The sequence below is a fragment of the Parasteatoda tepidariorum genome, chromosome 5, assembly GCF_043381705.1.
Source record: "Parasteatoda tepidariorum isolate YZ-2023 chromosome 5, CAS_Ptep_4.0, whole genome shotgun sequence".
Classification (NCBI taxonomy): domain Eukaryota; kingdom Metazoa; phylum Arthropoda; class Arachnida; order Araneae; family Theridiidae; genus Parasteatoda; species Parasteatoda tepidariorum.
The window spans coordinates 36,027,660-36,033,399 of NC_092208.1; the positions used below are offsets into that span (position 1 = coordinate 36,027,660).

Here is a 5,740-nt window from a genome sequence, read left to right on the forward strand (position 1 = left end):
GAACCAACAAAGTATAAAAAAAAAGCGTTTATGTTTGTTTAATCTCTTAAGCTTATTTTTTAATCATGAGAAATGCACACAGAGGACACAAGGTGGAGGCTATCGGTTTCCTATCTGAATTAAGTGCTTTTGTGCTATCGAGGCCGCACTTGCTGCCGGAATGCATCTACGTAACAACGTACCTGTTCTTCTGCAACAGGTCCTTTAATTGCTACTAAGTATATCGACCTCAAAGCAGCGAAGTATGTGTTCATGCATGATGTCTTCATTATGTTCTCCATGTACGTAATCGCTTTGATGTCTCCATTATGTTCTCCATGTACGTAATCACTTTGATGAAATATTCTCAAGGAACGCGTGAACTCTAACAGGATCTCCACGTTTATCATATCACTATTAGTGTTACTTTTTCTAGTTTGTGAGCCAGCAAACACATTGGAGGATCTGAAAGCACTGATTTTATTTTATTTTATAACCGTAGTTGAGCAGCAGACCAATATTTGAGTTTACAACTACTAATATTCAACTACGTAGCCTTGTAATTTTGAACCCAATCCAGAAGACAAGGGAACTCCTGCAATAGGGAGTGAGAGAAATATGCCTTCATGGAGGGCTTTTCTTTATGGAACTAACCCACATTTACGGTACATGGAGAGGATGACCGCGAGAACCCACATGGTAGCCTGATGGTAACGAAACTCTCTCCCATGATCCGTCTACCACTGAGGATATTTCACGTCAGCACTATGTCGGTGCAAGTCAGATTCGGAATTCGTATCGACCAGCCATCGCTGGGTCTTGAACCCGGTTCACCTCATTGGAAGGCGAATGCTCTATCCTCTAAGCCAACGCGGCACTAAAAGGACTGATTGTCGTTTTGGTAGAAACCAAAAGCATGCGTGTCATTTTTAAATACTACCGGAAATAGTCCTTACATCAGTGCAGACTTCGCAGCAACGTCAGTAATCGCCATATTGAACAAATTTTACAATAATCAATCGAATAAATTTTCAAAACAGTTTTTGGGGTCTAAAAATTCGATACGCTAGTAGTGTAGTTAATATATATGATGCTACGTTAGTTGTTAACAGTAAACGGAAATGCATTTTGCATAACTCGTGAATATTTATCTCATATACCATAATTATAAATAGAATTAAAAATCAGATGCCATTAATTTTATTGTTTTGAAACATGCCTTAAAATACGTTAATTTTAATAATAACTAAAAAAACAAAAACAAGGTTTCATATTTGAATTATAATTTCTTGCAAGTACCCATAGATACTATTAAAATTAAATTTACTACAGCTATAAATTAAACTATAAATGTAAAATGCTGTTAAAATTGATAAAATTAAAAAGTAATTGTTGAACATCATTAAAAAGTATTAATCTTTGCTTATTTCAGAGACGATTACACCAGAAAGAGCGAAAAAAGTTTCCGAATGTCGGATCAAAAATTGTAGACCAGCGTGCTTGTAAGTTTTAAATTCGCAAGTAAATTTTTCATCCAAAAAACGTTCACATGAAAAAAACAATTATTTTTAATTTTTGTGAAATGTATTTTTAAAAAGAACTGGACCTCTGTCGACAAACAGGGGCGTGCATACGTCTCTGAAAATTATAAGTTTCTTGCAGTTTCTGGCTGTTGATTGCTTGAATGAATGGAAAATGAATCATTTTTATTTTGTTTATTACTAGCTGAATATCCGTTCTTCACACGAGAATATTTATAAATAAATAAAAAAATCCGTAAATCAGTATTGAGAAACACTACGAAATCAACAAATCAAACGGAAAAGCATACACCGACGCAATTAAAGAACTTGGAAGAACCAGATAAGTGATATTTTTAGGGGAATTAACGAATCAGGGTTAATGAGATTAAAAAAAATAGTGTTTTAATGAATACGGATCTAACAGAAATGTTTTTGCGTTCTCTTAAATTTTAACATCATCAATTACAGCAGTTTTCAGTATGCTTGTATGATTCTTATTCATATTAGGCCATGGTAAATAAATAAAAACAAAGAAATATTTGTCCCACTTTCTAATAAATTGATAATAAAATAGTTCAGATGCAACTTTTTTTTTGTTCTGAAAATGTCATTAACCTGTTTCTTCTCCTAAGTTTCTAAATTAATATAGCTAAATAATTAAAATTTTTAATTTAATGTTATATATTGCTATCTGCGTTGGTTTTGTGTAATTGAAGTAAGCAAAGCTCGTTGTTTGTAATTCATACCATTGAATAAAGATTAAATGTATTTAACATCTCTTGGCATGATGCCATTACTCTCGGCCGATTCATGATAGTTAAAATTCCCCTTAAATTAAATACTTAATTCCAAAGTATAGGTATTAAAACTACTTGGTTCAGTTTAAAAAATCACCAAATATATCAATATAATATTTTATACCTATTTCAGCATATCTGGTACTTATTATATTACCCGTCAACATTCGAGTTTATACATATTTGTGAGTGATAGCCAACTAAAGCCAAATTTTAAAAAAAATATATACATTCGAACTTCATAAGGATTTTGGAAACTGACCATTTCTCTATCTGACTTTTAATTTACTGTTAAAATATTTATAAGTAGTGGTGGAAAAAATTTCTTTTATTTCTAATTCTTTAAAATATTAATACACTGGATATTAATACCACTGAAAAAATATTTTCTGAAACTGCGGACAACCAGTTGTAGAATTTTTATCAGAACCAATTCACCATTTACCATAATACCAGTAGTACATATTACCGTCAGGGATACATATGAATTAAACGTCATCTGTGAATGGGAATTTTTTACGGTTTTCTTAAACAAATTTCCCATTAATCTTTCTTCCATGAGCTTGGTTCTTGACCTCATAGCTTATTTTATTTTACTTCAATTAATACACCTTATCAACATTAATCTTCAGTGTCAATAATAACATGCAGATATTTTACGGCTACCCAAAACGCAAATAAGTATCTTTTCTATTTTTTTTTGCTTTTGAGTTTAGAAGTTACTTTTTTATTTCAATTAATACTTATTACCAACAAAGATTAAGCATCATTGTCGTCAATGATGATATGACGATTTATTACTGTTGTTGTAGGCAAATAAATACTTTTACACCATTTCTTTTGTTTTCTAGTAAATTGCTTATTTCTTTTATTTCAATCTGCATATATTACCTTAATTAATTAAGCAGAAATGGCCTAATTAAGACACATTATGCCAATTTTTTATGTTTTTCCTAAACGAATTAGTACCACTTTCCCATTAACGCGTTGAATGCCACTCTAATTTTACGTGGCTTGCCGGTCTCGCAAAAATGATTTTCTAGTATGCGTTGCATATTTTGATAAAATATTACTTACAACAAACAGTTAATTTTTGCAATTATTCGAGACACATTTAATTCAATGAGGTCACCGGTGACCTCAGTGTTACTACGAACAAACTTAGTACCGGTCACTCCCATGCAGAGTTGGGCGTCGATAACAGTAATCAATTACAACTGTACAGTAATCGAATTACTGTTATGTACAGAATCGTAATTTTTGATTACATCAGAGTTGAGCAAAAGTGTAATCGATTACATTTTTCAATTACGATAATCAATTACTTATAATCATGATAACAAATTTTGATTACAACTGTAATCGTGATTACAATACTCAATTACAGTAATCAATCACTTGTAATCATTTACTGTTGTTGTAGGCAAATAAATACCTTTACTCCATTTCTTTTGTTTTCTAGTAAATTGCTTATTTCTATTATTTCAATCTGCATATATTACCTTAATTAATTAAGCAGAAATGGCCTAATTAAGACACATTATGCCAATTTTTTATGTTTTTCCTAAACGAATTAGTACCACTTTCCCATTAACGCGTTGAATGCCATTCTAATTTTACGTGGCTTGCCGGTCTCGCAAAAATGATTTTCTAGTATGCGTTGCATATTTTGATAAAATATTACTTACAACAAACAGTTAATTTTTGTAATTATTCGAGACACATTTAATTCAATGAGGTCAACGGTGACCTCAGTGTTACTACGAACAAACTTAGTACCGGTCACCGGTGACCCCCATGCAGAGTTGGGCGTCGATAACAGTAATCAATTACAACTGTACAGTAATCGAATTACAGTAATCGAATTACTGTTTGCACAGAATCGTAATTTTTGATTACATCAGAGTTGAGCAAAAATGTAATCGATTGCATTTTTCAGTTACGATAATCAATTACTTATAATCATGATAACAAATTTTGATTACAACTGTAATCGTGATTACAATACTGAATTACAGTAATCAATCACTTGTAACAATTTACTGTTGTTGTAGGCAAATAAATACCTTTACTCCATTTCTTTTGTTTTCTAGTAAATTGCTTATTTCTATTATTTCAATCTGCATATATTACCTTATATCTTACCTTATACCTTATATCTGCATATATTAATTAAACATAATTGGCGTATTTAAGCCTCATTAGTGCCAATTTTTTATGTTTCTCCTAAACGAATTAGTACCAATTTACCATTAACACGTTGAATGCACGCCAATTTTACATGGCTTGCCCGTCTGGCAAAAATGATTTTCTATAGTCTGTTCAACGAGAACTGATAGTGAAAGTAAACAAAGCGGCTTTGCTATTTGGCGCAATACAGTTGTCTACTTGGCACCGGAATAATGACAAATAGCGCCAACAGTCAAGCAGAAACTCTTTTTTTTAGAGGGTTGTTTGTTTTGCCGTGTTGTCTTTTTGCAGGTGTTTCATGAGCAATATGGAAAATAAAGTTATGGATTTAAGTCCTCCTAAAAATCGCCAGAAGAAATCTTACATAAGTAAAGCTGAGAAGGAAATAATATTGAACATTTATAAAACATAAGTGCATTCAAAACCAGATGTTCCAATCATTGATGTGGCTGACCATGTGGCTTCTGCATCGGGAGTTAGCACAGCTTCTGTTTTCAGAATTATTAAAGAATATAAAAGGGATCAGGGGCGTACGCAAGGGGGGAGAGGTTTAGGGGTTTAAACCCCCCCCCTTGAGCTCAGACAAAGTGAATTTACAAAATAATACAGACAAAAATAAAAATTTTAGTAGAAATTATGCGGGTTATTATTTTTTAAGACTATATATTTTTATTTGCCTTATGCCTACTTTTTTTTTCTCACTGTATTTCTCAGAATACTGATAAAACATTTACTATAATAGGGTTATATTTTTGAAACCAAATTCACGTGATACTGCTACGGGCGAGCCCCGATCTCTGGTTCCTTTCTGACCTGCCAGTCGCGATAGTTTTCGAGACTGGCTGGCATTCGCGAGGTCTGGAATCCTTGACGTTCTGTCGTCTTTGAGACAATTCAAGAATTTTGTAGATGCGGTTAAAAAAAATTATATGAAAGGGGGTTACATTTATTTTCGATTTTAGTCAGACTAAGAGTTATCTCTGCCGTTTGTCCTTCGGAGCTTGTTTCTAAATCTGTTTTTATTTGGAGACTCTGTGCTCGTTGAAGTTATTCATTCCAGCTCGAAACTTTGAGATCGTAGCTTAGTGGATATTTCTGTGCCAATATATATGTATATATTTTTGCTGTTCTTGGATCTTTAGGATGTCTAAACGCAAGAATTTAACAATTTTTAATTACTTTGAGAAAAAATCACGACCTGAAATTAGTGAGGTGACAGCATCTAGTACCAATCGCAATCCTATGTGGTTC

At 32.6% G+C, this 5,740-nt stretch overlaps 1 protein-coding gene across 1 annotated transcript in view; it reads left to right on the forward strand.

Moving 5' to 3' along the window:
• LOC122271888 (uncharacterized) overlaps positions 1-5,740 on the forward strand; it is a 53,610-nt gene that overhangs the window by 29,510 nt on the left and 18,360 nt on the right. The window contains exon 6 of the transcript XR_011636842.1: positions 1,285-1,481. The gene's annotated coding sequence lies outside the window, so the exon portion shown is untranslated. The remainder of the gene's footprint in view (positions 1-1,284; positions 1,482-5,740) is intronic.